The sequence below is a fragment of the Protomyctophum bolini genome (assembly GCF_963924005.1).
Source record: "Protomyctophum bolini genome assembly, chromosome: 18".
Taxonomy (NCBI): Eukaryota; Metazoa; Chordata; class Actinopteri; order Myctophiformes; family Myctophidae; genus Protomyctophum; species Protomyctophum bolini.
The window spans coordinates 38,136,379-38,157,860 of NC_137879.1; the positions used below are offsets into that span (position 1 = coordinate 38,136,379).

Sequence of the window (21,482 nt, forward strand, 5' to 3'; positions counted from 1 at the left end):
CCGTGGAGACATTACTTCCGTGAACCTATAGGCGGAACCAGGGGATTTGAACGGAGAGACGGCTGCAGGACTTCGGGCGTGCTCTATAAGGTGGGCGATAAAGTGTTGCTTTAACCCATTCTGACCTGAGATCAGATTTGTACGATCTTTCCACTGGACACACACTGGTCTGATTAACCCATTCTGACCTGAGATCAGATTCTAAAAATGTCAGTCGCTCTTCGATTTTTCAAAAATAGCAGACCTACAAGCTCGTAGTGCGCCACTCGGTGGCGTGCTACGAGCTTGTAGATCTGCTATTTTTCAATAGCTAAAGCATAACATGATGCTGACACCAAAATGGGTTCCCGGTCAGAATGGGTTAAAGGATTAGCTTATATGTAACAAGATGGCAGCGTGGATGCATGGCAGCGATGTGTCACGCCCCCCCGGGGGGGCTGAAAGGGAGGATGGAGGATTTGCAGCAGAGCAGCGGGTTTAACCCATTCTGACCTGAGATCAGATTCATATACGAGGTTTCCACTAGGACACACACTGGTCTGATTAACCCATTCTGACCTGAGATCAGATTCTAAAGAAAATGTCAGTCGTTCTTCGATTTTTCAAAAATAGCAGATCTACAAGCGTGCTATGAGCTTGTAGATCTGCTATTTTTCAATAGCTAAAGCATGACATGATGCTAACACCAAAGTGGGGTCCCGTTCAGAATGGGTTAATGTCTCCCCGTTGAAGGCAGAGACTCGCTTCACTTTCAGTCTCTGTGATACGATCACACCTCTGGGAACCGTGCATGTATAACACACACACACACACACACTGACTGGACCAACACACACCTCACTCTGTCCGCGACACCGGGCCGCTGTGCGTGCGTGCGTGCACCGAAAACTGATGATGGGTTCAATACCACTACACTGTGTATGAAGCCTGTAGTGTGTGTGTGTGTGTGTGTGTGTGTGTGTGTGTGTGTGTGTGTGTGTGTGCATGTCTAGAAACTGGCCCCGAGACAAATGTATAAGTGTCACACACACTGAGCCTCCTGTGTGTTGTGTGTGTGTGTGTGTGTGTGTGTGTGGTGATTATATCACATGACATTGTAATAATAGCGACAGAAAGTCCATAAAACATATATCTAATAAGCTGCAGTCGTCAAGAATGACACCAGTAAATCAATACAGACACATTCCACATTCCTCATTAGACGGGAACACCTTTTGGTGTTTTAAGCATTATTACGTTATTCTTTAGCCATTGGAAAATAGCAGATCTACAAGCTCGTAGCGCTGCACTCGGTGTTGAGCTTGTATAGATCTGCTATTTTTGAAAAATCTTGAAAATGTGGCACAAATCATTGAATATAATATCTGTTCGTATTTTAACTCAAATCTTTGCTTCCGGGGAGGTCCGTGGAACAACATGCTTTTTGCTATTGAAAAATATAGCAGATCTACAAGCTCATAGCGCGCCAACGAGTGGCAAGCTACAAGCTTGTAGATCTGCTATTTTTGAAAAATCTTGAAAATGTGGCGCAAATCATTGAATATAATATCTGTTCGTTTTTTTAACTCAAATCTTTGCTTCCGGGGAGGTCCGTGGAACAACATGCTTTTTGCTATTGAAAAATAGCAGATCTACAAGCTCATAGCGCGCCAACGAGTGGCAAGCTACAAGCTTGTAGATCTGCTATTTTTGAAAAATCTTGTTTTTTTTTTAAATATACAGTATATTCTTTCAGAGTGAATGTTTTTTTTAACTCAAACAACATATTTTCTGACGGGGGGGGGTCGGCGACCAATTACATATATTTTTTGGGGTCCTTGACACAGAAACATGAGTTTTTTTCCCGAAAACTGTCAGGATTTAGAAGACATTTGTATAATCGTCTCTAAATGGGTTACATGCTATGCAATAAGAAAACTAAGGGTGGGACGATATGGGTACCTCACGGTATGATATCTGTGGCGATATCAGGCCCTCAATAATGATATCACCATATTCAATATATTTCCATATTCAATATATTGAATAAGAGATCTCATCACGATATCTGTAACTGACAATGAATATATATATATATATATCCATAAAAAGCTAAAATATTGAATTATGTTTACGCATTCCACAATCGCAACTTGCAAATCGTAACTTCTAATTAGAATCGCGATTCCCGTTACGAACGATTCGATTTTAATTTTTCTTCCTGGTTACAGTTACAGGAGTTTTCACTACTGATATGAAATGTAAGCTTACAGTAAACATCATGTCGTCAGTCATTTTCAAGTTATACTGTAGTCACTTCAGTTCAACACTGGAGTATAGATTGTGATGAAATCGTATATGTATTGAATCGAGAATCATTTTGAATAGAGAACCGTTTTGAATCTGGCAAAAAAAATAAATGCTTTTGAATTCGATTCGAAGCTATTTTGAATCGAATCGTGACGCCAAGAATCGGAAATCGAATCGAGGAACACCAAAAGATTCGCAGCCCTAACAAGTACCGTATACTGTCTACTACTAGTGCTAACTAATCAATATCGCGATATTCAATATATTGCCTGTATGGTACAATATCGATATCACGGGAGGAAGTATCGCGATATGAATATATTGGCACACCCCTAATAAAAAAAACACTGTTGTAGCTGATGTGTGCTCACCCTGGCTTGTGGTGGTGGGACACATTTGTAATTATTTAATTTTTTATCCCACGATTTTCACCCAGCATCAATTATCTAATGTATAATCCTGGCCGCTAAACACCGCTCTACCCACCCGGGAAGGGCAGCGGACTTGACCTCATGCTTCCTTCTGTGCATGAGGAGTCCAAGCTGCTTCTTTTCACCTGACAGGGGGGGGGGGGCTTTTCGCCGGCCGGACGGACGTATAGCGTGTGGAAGGAACACGTTATCACATGTTTAGAGAGCTATAGCCTGGTTATGCAAATGAATAGTGTGTGGGCGCACAGTTGCAAAAGAGTATAATACGTGTGTGTAATAAGTGCTTGCGTGCACACGTGCGTACGTGGGCCTGTACAGTTTGTGACTGTGTCTAATGTGGAATCATGTGGAATCGCACACACATACACACACACACGCACGCACAAGTATAGTTTATTGCTGAATCCATGAATTGCTGTATATGTTTCATTGCTATATTTATTGTTCCTTTTTATGCACTTTTTCCTCCTTTCTTCGTTTCACTGCTTTCTGCTCCGACAGCCTGAATCCAGGGGGGGGGAGTTGATCATAAAATGTCATCCTACCCTATAACCTTCAGTGCTGCGTTGTCTTTTAGAAATGCACTGCGTGATGCATATATATACGTATATCTATCACCCCCAAATAAAGACTTTCTATGTGTGGGTATGCCTTCATTCTGGGGCCTATAAGAACACTTTAGGTTTAATTACTACTGAACTGCAACTGCATGGTCAGGCTAAAAGATGGCCTTAATGCCTTAACACAATGGATGCTGCCATGTGCACCTTAACCCAGGGGTAGGCAACCTTAGGCACCAGTGCCAACATTGGAGGGTGATCACTGGCACACTGGCAAGTGTGTGAGAGTATTTTTGGTTTTAAATAAACTATTTCAAAAAAATGCCGTCAAATAAATGATGAAGTCCCTCACATTTGTGTAAATTACATCCTGCATTCTACATTAATTAAAACTGAACTCTGTTATTGCCTTGACTCTAATGATCATTATAACAACGTGAAAGAAAATATTTAAAAAGAAGGAGAAAGAAGCAAAATATGTTGGAAATTTTCACGTGGTGTCATTCAAATTAATGAATGTTGATATGGCACACTGACGATCTAGAAAATAAAAACATGGCACTTCATTTAAAAAAGGTCGCAGACCCCTGCCTTAACCCATTTTGACCTGGGAAACGATTCTATGAATGTCTTCTACATCCTGACAGTTTTCTGAAAAAAGCTATGTTTCTGTGTCAGTCGTTTAAAAAAAAAAATAGAAGACCTGAAAGCTCGTAGCGCGCCACTCGGTGGCGCGCTATGAGCTTGCAGATCTGCTATTTTTCAATAGCTAAAGTATGACATGATGCCAACACCCAAAGGGGTTCCTGCCCAAAATGGGTTAAAATAAAATATGAGCGCTAAAGTGCAGAAAAATCCAAAATCAAAAAGTGTTGTACCCTGTCCTTGGTTTTCTTCTTTCTAATGATTTGCTCGGCCCAAAAAAATGTTTGTTGTCACCATACCAGTGACTTTACAGGTCATGACATTTATGAAACGTCTATGGGGAAAAATGTCCAATTCAGCGACGCTCTATAGTGGCAGGCCAGTCAAACTTTAAGGTCCAATGAGGTTTCAGAACAGTGTTTCTCAGACATGTTCGTGTCAAGGACCCCCTATTGAATAATGCATTTGGCAGCACGCCCCCCGTCTAAAAATAAGGCTGTGTTGGGAGCTTGTATATATAGGTAAATGGTGCATTTATATAGCGCCTTTATCCAAGGTGCTTTACAGAGATTGTGCATTGCATTCACCCCATTCACACACCACCGATGGCGGCTGGAAACCATGCAAGGCACGAACCCCGCTCATCGGGGAGCAATTAGGGGCAATTAGGGGTTCGGCCACCACCACTATCAGACTGTCAATTTACTCGACTGATTACCTCATAAAAAAGGTCGAGCAACTCCCACAGCCACAACGCTATAGAGGGAGCGTGAACAATGATGTGGTGCCACCCACATTCAGAACAAATATTATGGGTCGAATTCACCTTCCACAGCCCTGCCACTCAGGTGTGGAATGCTCTGCCACCCTTCCCTCAAGACAAGCAAATCACTGGCTTCCTCCAAGTCTACGGTCAGCGGGTCAAAAGGGAATTCAAGGTGTTGAGAGTTTGGAAGCGCTCCCTTTCGGTATAACGCAGCATCCATGCTGCCTCCTGCGTTATGTGCAAATTCAAAACAGCTGGTATACTACGCAGGGCTATTGAGTATTCAAACATGAGTATTCTGAACATTTTGAGAAACTCAGGGAATCTGTCGCACAAACAGTTTAGAAGATAGAGCCATGTTGGAAGTATAGCTGCCTGGCGTGGTCATTTACGGGTAATTTTTCCACAGTTCCCACGTTGTTTGCATAATTATTAGCCAAGAAACAGTTGAGATATTCTCCGCTAAATGAAGCGCATACATTATCTTATAGCCAGGTCCCTAGAGTATATAGGAACTTCCGGAAATCTTTTTACGGGCAACTTTACAGGAATACAAGCCCAGTGCCGCTTGCAATAAGCAGACTTGGCAACAACATGACATCGTCTGGGGGAGCGAGGAACGCAGAGCTGACTGGAGGAATCTGGATGCTTATTGTTCTGGAGCCCCAGCTGCAGCCGCCGCCGCCACCGCCATACTTAAACGCTGTGCTTTTCACAAGGATGCAGTGATTGCACGCGTGCCTGTGTGTGTGCGTCGGCCTGTGTGTGTGTGTGTGTGTGTGTGTGTGTGGGAGCGTAGGTATTATGAAGACAGTCGGAGGTTATTTCCCTGTTGTGCACAGTTTTAGTTCAGATGTTTTAATTGCACTAATAACTTTGGCGCATGCAGGCCCGTCTGGAGTTTGAATATAGGAGGGGAGAGGAGAGGAGAGGAGAGGAGAGGAGAGGAGAGGAGAGGAGAGGAGAGGAGAGGAATCGATGACTAAGTAGGTATAGAGAAGCAGGCCCGCCGTATGCTCCGCAGGGAATAAGAGGCTTTTTATACCCGACAAAAGCAGCCTGCCCCTGGGGAGGCATCACGGTGACAAGCAGCCTTCTGTGGAAAACCACGCACGCACGCACGCACGCACGCACGCACGCAGACTCCTCCATAATGCAACAGCCCACAGCCTCAGCCACCTGTCGCATCGTCGTCTGCAACGACGACGTCTTTCCTTCGAAAACTTTCCATCCTAAAAGAAGAAAGGCAGAACTATTCTACCTGTTTTTTTCCTGTTTTGTTTTACAACGCCGAGAGCAAACATGCTGAGGACGGGGGGTTTTTTCCACCGAGAGAGAGAGAGAGAGAGCAAGGAAAAAGTCACCCGGGATAATTCTGTCACTGGGCTGTCACTTTGGCTGTCTGTGTTGCTGTTGGAGACATGCTGTTTACCTGGTCTAAAGGCTGTCACAATGTGCTGCGTATACAGTCTGAGAGGAGAGATGGGGAAGAGACGAGAAGGGAAGAGGAGAGGGGAGGGGAGGGGAGGGGAAGGGAAGGGAAGGGAAGGGAAGGGAAGGGAAGGGAAGGGAAGGGAAGGGAAGGGAAGGGAAGGGAAGGGAAGGGAAGGAGAATTACACTTTCAACATTGTTTTCTGAAAAGTTCCAAAATGGCAGATGAATAAGAGTATAAGCTGCAGAGCGTGTATTTTTTGAGTGGTGCAGCCACTCTCAATGCACAGCAATGTGAGTCCCTGGCTGGCTGGCTGGTCCGTCAAGCACGGAAATAGCATCATATCGTTTGTTGTTAACCACCAAGACAGCAGCTATAAGACACTCGCACTGCCGCTTGCTCCCGCGGCAGTTGCGTTGGTCCGACATGCGCTGGTATACGGTATACGAGTTTGGGGGCGTTTGACGGAAAATGCACTCACACTCCCATGTTTCTATATCAGTCGTTCACAAACCATTTCATGTCAAGGACCCCCAAAAAATGTGATGTAATTGGCCAACCGACCCCCATCTGAAAATATGTTGTTCCAGGGACCCCCCCCCCCCCCCCCTCCCCCAGAAGCAAAGATATGAGTTAAAACGTTGCGTGAGAAGGAATATACATTCAAAGATTTGCCAAATAATATATATATATATACAGTAGCAGATCTACAAGCTTGTACGAGCTTGTAGATCTGCTATTTTCCAAGTATAACACAATGATAATATTAACAAAACATAACCATGTGCTGCCTGATTGTGTACATGTCGGATTGCCAATCTTTAGTGAAGTTCCACACGTCTCTGCTAGTAGATTCCCATATACTGCACGGGAATGAATTGGCTTATATATCCCATTCTGACCTGAGATCAGATTCATACGAGGTTTCCACTGGACACACACACTGGTCTGATTAACCCATTCTGACCTGAGATCAGATTCTAAAAATGTCAGTCGTTCTTCGATTTTTCAAAAATAGCAGACCTACAAGCTCGTAGCGCGCCACTCGGTGGCGCGCTACGAGCTTGTAGATCTGCTATTTTTCAATAGCTAAAGCATAACATGATGCTAACACCAAAATGGGTTCCCGTTCAGAATGGGATATATACTGTACAGAAATGAATGAAATCCATTGGCTTCCCTGAAAATCAAATCAAACAAAACCACTAAAGCGTCCGGCGGTAAAGTCAAGAGTCCTAATCAGTGGACGCTGGACGGACACATGCCGGCTTCCTCCCATTTGATGGTTTGATTGATTGCAGCTTAGTTGACGTTTCAGGGGTGACGCACGTCGTACTATTTCGGACGGAAGTGATTTTATATAAGGAATAAAAGCGTGACGCGGCCCGGGCGATGACGCTCATGGTAACGGACATGGCCTTATAACGCACTGAGACCTATAAGAACAAAACTCTACACATTATGGCTCTTATATAATAATCCTAGCAGTTTTCTGAAGAATTGGTGGTTCTCAAACTATTTCACGTCAAGGACCCCCAAAACGTACGTGTAACAGTAATTATGTGCCGTTTCGCTCAACGGCTTAAAGTTTTAAAATAATGGTCGATGTGGTTAAAAAAAAAACGTTCCCTTGCAGGCCTCAATGGCTTATAAAGAAGGTGAACGTGACTCAGAGCTCCTCCAATCATGACTCATTGAAAAAGTCCAGTCTGGAAAAGCGGCTGGTCGGGGAGGGAAACTCACTGCACACGCTCCACACAGAGCTGAATTAATGAATGAACGCACACTTCCAATTGGTAGGGGGGCGTGTGTGTGTGTGTGCGTGTGTGTGTGTGTGTGTGTGTGTGTGTGTGTGTGTGTGTGTGTGTGTGTGTGTGTGTGTGTGTGTGTGTGCACACTGACAAAATGGATTATATTAATCCTATTTTGAGAGGGAACCCCTTTTGGTGCAGGTTACATATACATTGTTATAATTTAGCTATTGAAAAATAACAGACCTACAAGTCCATAGCACGCTATGAACTTGTAGGTCTGCTATTTTTGAAAAAATCGTTCAAATGTGCCTCAAATCTTTCAGAAAATTGTCATGATTTAGAAAACTTGTTATTCTTTTTTTTCGACGTCAGGCCTAAATGGGTAAATGCCAGAAAAGGGAAAAGGCTGGAGCACTTTAGTTAAACTTCCCTCAAACCACACAGTAGCATGAACCATATATATATATAAAAATTGTACATTTACAGTATTATAACTTAAGTGGCCTTTTATCCAAAGCGCTATTATGAAACAAAGTGCATTGCATTCACCCATGCACAGCCAGTCCAATGGCGGCTGGCTCTCCTACATAAGACTTCTATTGAGCGTGCACGGGACAACCAACTGGGACAAAGTCCTGGATCGGAAGTATATATAGGCAGAAATGCATTGGACTCACAGGGCAACAACAGCCCAGCTTTAAATGATCTTAAATCCCTTTTATTTTAGATTGTTTTGTAGTACTATTACAACGTTAAAGAGACTGTAGCTGTCACCGTACAATACTTTAAAAACAGTTGTCATGTTGCACAGCACGCGCTTAAAAATAGCTCTTGTTTGCGCCGCCCCCGGTTGAAAAAAAAAAAAAAGTATTCCCAACTCCAGCTTATGGCTCAGTTCAGGCTGCATGAACAGCGCTCCCTCGAGCGCTCGGTTTTCTGCCCCCTCAATGTCGTATAACTCTTCTATTCGATGGCTCTGGTCACAACTCACAACCACAACCACACATGATGATGAGTGACAGACGGCCCGGCTGACAGCTGTCTGTCACCTCCTATACGGCTGCCCACTTGACACCGTCCGCCGCTATATACCTGACACTCTGGTTGCCGTGGGAACGGTCCGTCCCAACATGGTGTTTTTATCCCATTCTGACCTGAGATCAGATCCATATGAGGTTTCCACTGGGACACACACTGGTCTGATTATAACCCATTCTGACCTGAGATCAGATTCTTAAAAAAATGTCAGTTGTTCTTCGATTTTTCAAAAATAGCAGACCTACACAAGCTCGTGGCGCGCCACTCGGTGGCGCGCTATGAGCTTGTAGATCTGCTATTTTTCAATAGCTAAAGCATGACGCCAACACCAAAATGGGTTCCCGTTCAGAATGGGTTAAACCTGTGCGCACGCACGCAGACGCAGACACACACACACACGTGTGCATGCGAGCGCACGCACACAGCAGATGTGCCTTGGAAGAGTGACATCACAGGACAAGCGTAGGAAGGCGGAGTGAACAAGCTAGGAGGCGCGCGCGCACGCACACACGTACGCACGCACACACACACGCACGCACGCACACAAATCATTTATTTATGTCCACATAAGAGGTACAAAATACAAGGACACATATTTACACCCGTATACAGAATACAGTCGGCTTTACTGTACACTCGAGTCACACAATAGATGCTTTTTCTCTGACACTGCAGGGGCTATTTTGCTATACGAGTGCCTGTCGCGTCTCTCTGACAAGGCCTCGCTCTCTGTTGAAAAAAAAGGTTTTACAAAAAAAAAAAACTACTTAACTTAACCCATTCTGACCGGGCACCCATTTTGGTGTTAGCATCATGTTATGCTTTAGCTATTGAAAAATAGCAGATCTACAAGCTCATATCGCGCCACCGAGTGGCGCGATACGAGCTTGTAGGTCTGCTATTTTTGAAAAATCGAAGAACGACTGACATTTTTCTAGAATCTGATCTCAGGTCAGAATGGATTAATCAGACCAGTGCGTGTCCAGTGGAAACCTCGTATGAATCTGATCTCAGGTCAGAATGGGTTAAGGACAAATTCGGGTCTGAAAAAAAAAAGACGCCCGCGTCCTCCTCCTCCCCCCACTCTGAGGCTGATAACGAGGCAGCACTACACAGTGCACTCCACTTGTGTGTGTGTGTGTGTGTGTGTGTCTTGAGCATCGCAGGTCAAACACACACATTTCTACGACGTGTGCCATCTGTAAAATGACAGCGTTTGTATAGGACTGTGCGGTGTGCGGCAGTCATGGGTCCTTGTGTTGGACCTTGAGACAGAGAGAGAGAGAGAGAGGCCACCACGCTCAGAGCAAATGGCTTTCAGACAAGCCTCTTCTTAACCCATTCTGACCTGAGATCAGATTCATACGAGGTTTCCACTGGACACACACACTGGGTCTGATTATAACCCATTCTGACCCGAGATCAGATTCTAAAAAAAAATTCAGTCGTTCTTCGATTTTTCAAAAATAGCAGACCTATACAAGCTCGTAGCGCGGCGCCACTCGGTGGCGCGCTATGAGATTGTAGATCTGCTGTTTGTCAATAGGTAAAGCGTGACATGATGCCAACGGCAAAATGGGTTCCCGTTCAGAATGGGTTAACCCATTTAGGGCCCGACAGCCTGCAGCTTCCACAAATGTCGTCTAAATCATGACATTTTCTTAAAATAAACCTATGTTTCTATGTCCGTGCTTCTCTCTCACTCTCTCTGGAATGGAAACAAGCCTGAGTTTATCTATAGCATCAGTATTATAATGACTCAAATATTAAATCATTCACATATTATCAGCGCCCCCACCACCTCAGGACATTGTGGTGTACTGCAGCTAAAACATCTTCTGAGGCACAAAAGAAATGCCATGGACTGGCTCAAACCATTAGAAATAATGGTTTGTGCTCTCTGTCTCTCTCTCTCTCTCTCTCTCTCTCTCTCTCTCTCTCTCTCTCTCCCTCTCTCTCTCCCTCTCTCTCTCCCTCTCTCTCTCCCTCCCTCTCTCCCTCCCTCTCCCTCTCCCTCTCCCTCTCCCCCCCCCCCCCCCCCCGTTGAAATGAAGACAGAGAGTGTTGCCCTTTTGGTCAGAACCATGGAGAGCTCCCTAGATTTATGAGTTATGAGCCATTCTAACAGCAGTGCGCGAAACACAAGGCGTACGCTGCAGAAGGAGAGGCCAACACCAAAAATTCGAAGATCGTTTTTTAATAAAAAAGGCCTAAGGACGCCTATACACGTCCAAGGCACCCCGTGGTTATATAAGATGCGTCTCCTGTGTTGCGTTACACTGAATTCGGTGACCTATATGAATACGGTTTCGACGGAAGCAACAGCTGCACCTATTTGAAATAGTCTCGCACATGCAGCAGTGTTGTTTTTGACGGCAAATTTAGATCTTAGTTTTAGTCACAGCTCATAGCGTGCCACCGAGTGGCACACTATATGAACTTGTAGGTCTGCTATTTTTGGAAAAACAATCGTTAAAATGTGGCCTCAAATCTTTCCGAAAATTGTCATGATTTAGAAGACTTCAGGTGACGTCAGGCCTGATTGCGGTTGAAGCTCCACTAAGTTCCATTCTTAATCCTGACAGCAGAGACACTCGTCCGTGCCTTTATCACATCTCGACTCGACAACTGCAATGGCCTCCTTCTAACCAATGACTAGTCTAAAGCAAAAACTGTCTAAACTAAGTACTGCACCCGTGTCCTACATCATAAGATGCCCAGCCCGCACGGGCTTACAAGACACTCACAAAATTGTATACATATATAATAATACATATACACAAATAGACAGTTACTCATGGATACATCGTTCTCCAACGTAACTGCCATGCCTTCTCTATAAATCTTCCAAAAACTTCATTACTGAACAACCAATTTAACATAAAACACTCAAGACATCCAAAACAGATCTGGGTTCTTATCCTGCATTTTTTCTTCAAATAAAACGTTTTCTTAAATCATGGTATATAGTGGACAATAGAAAACAAAACGAAACTCCTATAAGTCCTCCACGACCCAGTGTTGACCACGCCATGGCCCCTCCCCCTCCCATTCTCTCAATTCAGTTCAATTGAAATTTCAATTCAAATGAGCGTTTTTTTGGGGCAAAGCAAGTGTCAAAATATTATAATAAAACTGTTGAAAATGGGGACAGTATATAATACAGTTGGAGGTGGTGTGGCATGGAGTAAACGGAGCTATTAATGTCACATTGCACGGTTACATACATGATGTATTTACAGGGCATAATAAGGCAACATTCCTTTACAGTCATACTTTGGTGAAATAGCAGCATGTTTTCCTCAAATCTATATTTAACTAAAAACCTCACATTTTAAATGCGTGTTAAAAAATAGCAGGCTGCAGCTCTCAGGTCTGATGACGCCAGCAAACCTCTTGGTCATTATCCCACCTGCCCGTGCACCTGGTAAGGTGGGCTCCCACCTTACATCAAAGCCCCCCATGCCCCCCCATCCACCCATGCCCTGTTCAAAGCCTTCCTGAAAACCCACCTTTTTCCCTGACCGACCTAATTCATGCATGTCCCTTTTTTGCCTTTTAGTCGTATTAGCTTAAGTTTGTATTCCTTGCTCAATGTTTATAGCTGCTTAATTTGTTTTTTTTTGTATGTAAAAGCGACGTTGTGCATTAAGAAAAGTCCTACACAATTTTGATCTGTTCTTGTCATTCGTACTATCATAAGTAAAAGTATTGATAATTGGGAATACTCCAGTAAAGTAAAAGTATACAGTACTAATTAATATCTTCATATCATGTAGCTTTAGAAAGTCCTATGCATGATGTCCTGCATCACATATTGGGGTAAGAACAGTAACGCATGCATCCTCCGTTGGTGCCGAGCCAAAACTGTAGAAACGGTAAACATTAAAAAGAAAGTAAGGGATTCGCTTTCCGATCCGATCCCGACACCTCAATTCATGTCTCATGTTGTGTTTATAGCCGTCTAGAAATATATCTCGTGTTGTTGTGTTCATAGAAGGACTCCTCACTCAAAATGTGCACTTGGCAGTTTGGGGCAACTCCATTCTCTATTTACCTGCCCCTTACCCCCTGTGTCAGAGGTAGCAAGACCACTCGCCCCGTTTCTGTTTTCCTCCCAGAATTTCCCCCAGTGAGGGGTGGGAGAGGCTGGACAGCAGACGGCTGGACTTTGAATTTCTCTAACTATAAACTTTCATGACAGCAGAACAGCCTAAGTACAAATATAATTTATGAAAAGCTACTACAGTGAAGTCTGTTCACAGAAGTTGTTGTAGGATATGTGGGGATTATCTGACGAGGTACCATTTGAGTGTGCATAACCTTACATATACTAAATAATACTAAATTGTTTATAGGGTCAATATAAGTAAAATAATATAGCCTTTCTACAGGAGTATCTTTTTATATTTTTTCCAAAAAGAATACAAACAGCCAATAGCATATTACAAAGTTATCCCCCTCACTGGTGACAATTCCGGGAGGAAAAACGGGCAAGCACCGAGGCGAGTAGTCCGGTATTCGTGTCAGATTGGTGGTTAGACTGGGCATATTCGCCGATACCGATATGACCCGATATGACAAATAAGGGGCCGATCCGATACTTTTTCCCGATACCCGTACAGTGTCGGGACATCTCTAAAAGAAAGCAGGGTGCTCGCAACTAACTTCAAGATGCTCCAAACTTGATTTAACCCATTTTTGGCCGGAAACCCTTTTTGGTGTTTTAAGCATTATTATGTTGTGCTTTAGCAGATCTATACAAGCTTTAGCAGATCTACAAGCTCATATAGCGCGGCACTAACGAGCTTGTTGGTCTGCTATTTTTGAAATATCGTAAAAAATGTGGCACAAATTTGGAATATATATATTCTTTCAGAGCGAACGTTTTTAACTCAAATCTTTGCTTCTGGGTGGGTCCACTGGAACAACATATTTTCAGATGGGGGGTCGGCGGCCAATTACATAATATTTTTGGGGGTCCTTGACATGAAAATGTTTGAGGCCCACTGACATAGAAACATACAGGGCTGTATTTTGCTCGTCTTAAGTACCAAGTCTTATTCCCTATAACTTCAGTAAACTAAAGACCTGGAGGGCGTGGTCAATGCTCTTTGGCCACTCAGAATATAGCCAAAATGGCATTGATCACGCCTCCAGGTCTTTAGTTTACTCAAGTTATAGGGAATAAGACCTGGTACTTATAAGACACGCAAAATACAGCCCATAGGGTTTTTTTTCAGAAAACTACTAACGATTTAGAAGACATTTTGTAAGAACGACAGGCAGGCAGAAAACGCCACGTTTCGACCTCACATCTGTCGTCATACTTATGTTGTTTTAGTCGTATTTTTCTGCCCCAGAAAGTGCACGTCGGTTAGGTTTCGTTCGACCAGCGTGACGGTTGCGGCTGGATAGATAAAAAAACTCCGCCATGGTCTCTCGTCTCGCGTCACGGCTAAATAAATGGACGCTCCACTGTCGCCCCCGTCGTGCCAGGTGGCGAGGTCACAGCCCCATGTCGTCCACCTCTCTTTGAATCCCAACTCGTCGCGCCTGAAACCGACTGGACTAGACTGGATTATACTCGAATTTGGCATTCAAACGTTTGTGTGGGGAAACAAAAACAGAGCAGCCGCGCCAACCGCGGTGGGGTTAGTGTCTTTTCCGGACCGGTGCACACATGGCCCTAGTGCCCCGCCTGTATATATGGACCAGTGTGCTCGCAAATGTTGTATACCGTGTCCCAAACAATGGCTCGGGAAGTCGGGACCCAAAATACTATTATTGTAGGATAAAATACATTTAAAAAAATGAGGCACATTTTCCCCAAATGAATGTAACCCCCCCCCCCCCCCCCTCAAAAAATCACACCTGTGTGAACTGAGTGGTGCAACTCCCCTCTCTCTCCTCCTCCTCCGCTCTCTCTCCCTGTCCCTGTCCCTCTCCCTCTCTCTCATTAGCAGGCAACAGTGCAGCACTAATCTCTCTCTCTCTCTCTCTCTCTCTCTCTCTCTCTCTGTTTCTGGCACAACAGCGCCCCCTACTGGTACTCATACAGGTGCTCATTAACGTCACATATAGGTGAACACGGACATTGCCGTTCCTTGGAGTGGCTGCACCACTCAAAAACAAACAAAAACATCTATCGCTGTGAGCTCATAGATGTGATATTTTCTCTCTTTTGGGGGAGCCTCGAGCTAAAACGTCTGCTATACACACACTCGAACTACACTCAAATTATCTTCTTTTAGATATTTGCATATTGTTCCGTATTCTTGACTGCAAGTGCTCCTTGGACTTGGACATTTATAGTTTGAAGAGCACGTCGTTGACTTAACCCATTCTGAACGGGAACCCATTTTTGGTGTTGGCGTCATCTTATGCTTTAGCTATTGAAAAATAGCAGATCTACAAGCTCATAGCGCGCCACCGAGTGGCGCGCTACGAGCTTGGAGGTCTGCTATTTTTGGGAAAAATCGAAGGACTGACATTTTTTTTACAATCTGATCTCAGGTCAGAATGGGTTATAGTCAGACCAGTGTGTGTCCTACAGTGGAAACCTCGTATATGAATCTGATCTCAGGTCAGAATGGGTTAAAGAGACAGATGCTATATATTAAGGCCTGATGTTTACCTGGTGGGTCTCCCGGTTACTCTGAAGCACTCTTTGCTCTCTCTCTACTCCAGAGACCACTCCACCGTGATGTGCTCCTGTGTGTTGATTCTGCTCCATATAACCCATTCTGACCTGAGATCAGATTCATACGAGGTTTCCACTGGACACACACTGGGTCTGATTAACCCATTCTGACCTGAGATCAGATTCTAAAAATGTCAGTCGTTCTTCGATTTTTCAAAAATAGCAGACCTACAAGCTCATAGCGCGCCACTCGGTGGCGCGCTATGAGCTTGTAGATCTGCTATTTTTCAATAGCTAAAGCATAACATGATGCGAACACCAAAATGGGTTCCCGTTCAGAATGGGTTATCCAGGGCATGTGTGACCGACCGATCGCACATTTATAATGTTTGCGATGAATTGTTTTGCGAAATAAAATTGTGATTGATGATTTAATTGTGATTTGATATGACAAATGACTTAATCCATTTTGGGGGGCGGGAACCCCGTTTGGTGTTAGCATTATGCTATGCTTTAGGTATTGAAAAATAGCAGATCTACAAGCTCGTAGCGCGCCACCGAGTGGCGCGCTACGAGCTTGTATGGGTCTGCTGTTTTTTTTAAATCGAAGAACGACTGACGTATAGAAACATGGCTTTTTCAGAAAACTGTCAGGATGTCTAGAAGACATTTTTTTAGAATCTGATCTCAGGTCAGAATGGGTTTTAAATATACAAAGAAATAACTGACACATTTAACACTTCCGGAAGTGAACATAAACTAGCAAGTAAAACGGGGTCCTGGACAGGCCTTGTTTATCCCATTCTGGGCGGGAACCCCCTTTTGGTGTTAGTATTTATGTTATGCTTTAGCTATTGAAAAAATAGCAGAGCTACAAGCTCATGGCCGCGCTAGAGTGCCGCGCTACGAGCTTGTACAGGTCTGCTATTTTAGAAAAACCGAAGAACGACTGACATAGAAACATATAACAGATTTTTCAGAAACTGAAACGTAAGTAGCAAAATAATGGTCCTTGGTTGAAAACGCACTGCCATAGGAGATTATGTAATGTGTGTCCTACTCCTAAACGATGCAACCCCTCCCCCCTCCCCCACACACTTTAAATTATTTAAACACATCCCACACACACACCTTGTGCGCATGCGTGCTTGCGTATAGTAGTGAAGGTAAATGTCCCCACAGGTAGTGAAATTAGAGACACTGTAAGGACCACACACACACACCACACCCACACACACACACACACACACACACACCTTTCCTTTTTTTAGTCCTGCGGTTCTTACTTCTTATTGCCATTTTCTGTAAGTTACTGCGACGGAAGAGGAGTTGAAACCCAATAATATGGCGGTATAATCACCTTCGACGTTGAATCTTTTGAACGCACCACTTCAACACACACACACACACACACACACACACACACACACACACACACACACACACACACACACACACACACAGCACAGCACAACGCCTATGCAATCTCATTTCAGAATGTGAGCAAGAATCGCACTACAGTCCAGTTCATTTGACTCACTCTTCTGTCTTCGCTACAAGAGAGAGAGACTCTTAAGTCGAGCTTTGATGTCGTCCGTCTAAAAGTCACAGTATAGTCGCGGCTCCACATTTAGAATGTATTATTGTAACAATGTTCAGACTATAAAGACAATACATATTTTCACGGGGGGACGGAAAAACAAAAGAGAAACATGAGAGTATCATGATCTCACATTTGAGCAAGAATTTGCTTACAACAAGAGAGACACTTTAATTCATTAAGAGCACTTTGATGTTGAATGTTTCAACGCCACAGTATAAGCTGTGGCTCCAGGTGACACATTTTGAACGTGGTAATATTCAGACTAAGACATTAAATATTGTCTTGGTAAAAAAATGAGAATCAATCTTTGGTCTTGTTTGCGATCATGTCAAGTTGTGTCCAATGTGTTTTCCAGTTTGTCTGGTTGTTTATTTTTTTACATTACGCTGCTGTAACGTATCAACCCATTTTGTGCGGGGGCCGGGAACCCCTTGTTGGTGTTTCTCAAACATCATGCTATAATTTAGCTATTGAAAAAATAGCAGATCTACAAGCTCATAGCGCTATACGAGCTTCTAGGTCTGCTAGTTATTTATTTTTAATCGTGACAAATGGGTTCACAATGGGGGCATAATAAAGTACATCTCATCTCGTCTCATCAAAGGTTATACAGTGTGCAGTTTACATTGTAGCAGTTTCATAATATGTAAAGAACTGAAAAATGACCATGGCCTGGCCCCCCCATGTATATTAAACCACTGTCCCCCGGTCACACATATATATATACATACACATGTATTTATTATTGTATAACTCACGTGGACGTTCCGGAGGGCTCTCTTGCCCCGGTTGAGTCGACTCAGGAGCCTGTGAGGAGGATGCCTCGTCTGCAGCAACTGCTCCTCTCCTCCTCCTCCTCCTCCTCCTCCTACTACTCCTCCCCCTGGGCTCACCTGCAGCAGCAGCAGCCGCTCGTCCACAGACACCGTCTTCCGGAGGGCCGGCCGCTCGCCACCTCCGCCGCTGCCCCACGGGGACACGCCGCCTCCCCCCCCTCCTCCCCCTCCTCCTCCTCCAACTCCCCGGAGGTCAGGTGAAATGGGAGACAGGGGGGGCTCCAGCAGAGGAGGAGGAGGGACGACGGTGGCGTCGGCGTCCCGCTGCTGAAACACTGATGAGCCTATAGAGGAGAGAGAGAGAGAGGACACAGGACACCTCCTGCTGTTAGGGATAGGGTGACAGGCAGGCACACACACACACACACACACACACACTCACACACACGCACACACACACACACACACACACTCACACTCACATACACGCACAGCTCATGTCCAAATGAAAGCCACACACACACACTACAGAAGCAGTGGCGAGCGCAAAGGTCAAAGTTCACACGTAAGACCCCCCCCTTGTGCACAGTCGCTCGGCGTTTGGCTGAAGAGAAGCAGATCGATCTATACGTATACGAGCTCACGGGCGGCGTGATGAAAGGTTGTGCGATCGACTATTCGCTCGGCGAAGAGATTTATATATATAGTGTCGAGTGAGAAAAAAGAGCGTAACGACTACTACTACTACCACCCCGGTGTTGTTTTTTGGGCAGCAGATTTCTGTTTTAGTTTTAAGTCGTATAGTCGTCCTCTTGAATGGTTTTCATTTCGTTTCAGTCACATTTTATAGTCACCTGGAATGTTTTAGTGTCAGTCTACTGTTTTAGTCGACTAAATATCATAAGATTTTAGTCGGACTATAAACCTACAGTTGATTTAGTCGACAAAAATGTATTTTGGCGGTGCCTTGATGCCGTCGTAATGACTGTTTTTACACTTGCTGAAAATAGCAGATCTACAAGCTGCGACACATTGTGAGCTTATACTGTATGTGCCATAAGCCTGAGAGAATAAGTATATTTTCAAGGCAGCCTTAAAGGGACACTTCACCCTTTTTGCAAAAAAATATATGTTAATGACGTTTAGAAGCTTTAGAACACTTTCCTAGGGGTATTTATGTGTGTAATATGTGGTTTTAGATATTTTAGATTGTAGCAGTGAGCCTGTTGTCTCTGATGTCATGGACACTGGTCTCACTACCTTCCTGGACTACAATTCCCATAATTCTTTGGTGCACTGCTCCTCCTTGTGGATAGGGGGGAGAGCTGTCTTACTGAGACAACATGTAGTCCAGGAAGGAAGTGAGCCCAGTGTCCATGACATCAGAGACAACAGGCTCACTGCTACAATCTAAAATATCTAAAACCACATATTACACACATAAAGACCCCCAGGAAAGTGTTCTAAAGCTCCTAAACGTCATTAACATATATCTTTTTGCAAAAAGGGTGAAGTGTCCCTTTAAAGAGTCCGTGTTGGAGCTCAAGGGGCCAGTGAGGCGCTCCAACGTTGAAGCGCTGCATGGGCCCTATAGTGGTAAGACGAAGGACTGCAGGCAGACCCGTGAATTCATGACGAGGAAACCCCCGTGCAGCTGGGGCTTTATAACATTGAGCGCTCGGTTGCACTTCCGCATTTGGACCACCACAATGTGGTGCCCAAATGCGGAAATGCGCCCCAAAAAAAGACGGAAATAGACGGTCCTTCCGCGGTTGCTTTAAAACGCCACTGAGCAACTTCTACTGACATGAATAGCGCCAGATCAGTCTCTATCCTTTTAAAGGGACACTTCACCCTTTTTGCAAAAAGATATATGTTAATGATGTTTAGAAGCTTTAGAACACTTTCCTGGGGGTATTTATGTGTGTAATATGTGGTTTTAGATATTTTAGATTGTAGCAGTGAGCCTGTTGTCTCCGATGTCATGGACACTGGGCTCACTTCCTTCCTGGACTACATGTTGTCTCAGTAAGACAGCTCTCCCCCCTATCCACAAGGAGAAAAAATTATGGGAATTGTAGTCCAGGAAGGTAGTGAGCCCAGTGTCCATGACATCAGAGACAACAGGCTCACTGCTACAATCTAAAATATCTAAAACCACATATTACACACATAAATACCCCCAGGAAAGTGATCTAAATTTTCTAAACGTCATTAACATATATTTTTTTGCAAAAAGGGTGAAGTGTCCCTTTAATACTCTATGGTTGGAGCATGCCAAATCACTATTGGAAGAGAGTTCCACAGAGTGACACGCTGCTGACACGCTGAACGCTCTGTCCCCCCCGAGGTTCGCTTGACTGCCTTGATCTCAGGGGCAAATATTGTACTTGTACTCCGCTACAATAATTTGAAAACTTTAGTTCTAATAAGTTAGTTACTTTGTAGATTTAGCTTATTATGGCCGGTACAGGCTTTAGTTTAGTTTTGACATGCTATTGGTCCGACCTGTCATTAGAACGACAGTCTACTCTACATCAAACCCTAACCTAACTGTACGCGCCATTTTGAGTCTCCTAATTGTGGCCAATGATGTCCACTGAGGGGTGTGGTCAAGTCCAGCTTTCCACAGTTACGGGGAGGGTATTTATTTAACCCCGTCCCTAATGAATTGCAGGTGTTGTCGATAGGAGGCAAACTGTTTTCTGACTGTGCAGACAGACTGTGCCGAAAAAAATAACACATTTTTTGTTGTTTTTCTTCTTTGTAATTATTTGTTTGGGTCCAAAATATTGTGTTTGTCGTCATGAGTTGTCACGACTCGAGTAAACGTCTTTAAATAACTACTTTTTTGCGCCTCGAAATGTAATTCGAGGCGCAGCAGCAGCAGCAGCACGGTTCACTTCAGTCCTCGTGGTCGGAAGAAAAATCCATAGTCAAACAATAGTCCATCAAAGAGGACTCACTGTGAACCAAGATGTGGGCTGTAATGACCCATGGCTCACTCCTACGCCTTTTAATGCGTCTATCCATTGATGTGTGCACGCGCGTGCGTGACCGACCGTATCATCAGTGCTGTATCAGTTTTATACTGAAGGAGTGAGTGGGTGGCTGCGTGCTTTAGGGGGTGTCGTGTCGTGTGTGTGTGTGTGTGTGTGCGCGCTATGGCGTGTCTGGTTACATGCCCCGGGCCGTGTCTGTCCATTAACCACATAATAAACCCTATTATTGTGTGTACTGCGAGGAAGGCCTTCGGGGGAAAGTAGCGGATCGTCTAATAGCTCACGCTAGTTTTCAGCGAAAATACGTTTTCCAATAACAACAATAACAGACTGCGACGCTCTATACAAATGCACCATTTACCATTTTTTATCAGAATAAAGGATTTTCTATACATTGTAACAATCAGCCTTTTGTTTAGAAAGGAAAACTATTAACTTAAGGAAAAAGACGGGATCGGCAGGTTTTTAGCTTAATGAAACTCACATATTTAATAACTAAGTCAATCAATCGGACAATACAACACACTTGCTTCTGACCCTAT

The 21,482-nt window shown here is 44.1% G+C and overlaps 1 protein-coding gene across 1 annotated transcript in view; it reads right to left on the reverse strand.

Annotated features, from left to right (window-relative positions):
* The window catches only part of ankfn1a (ankyrin repeat and fibronectin type III domain containing 1a), a gene marked incomplete at its 3' end in the record, with an annotated part of 221,248 nt that extends 203,142 nt beyond the window's left edge, over positions 1-18,106 (reverse strand). The window contains exon 1 of the mRNA XM_080790134.1: positions 17,921-18,106. The remainder of the gene's footprint in view (positions 1-17,920) is intronic.
* Between the last annotated feature and the right edge of the window lie 3,376 nt (positions 18,107-21,482).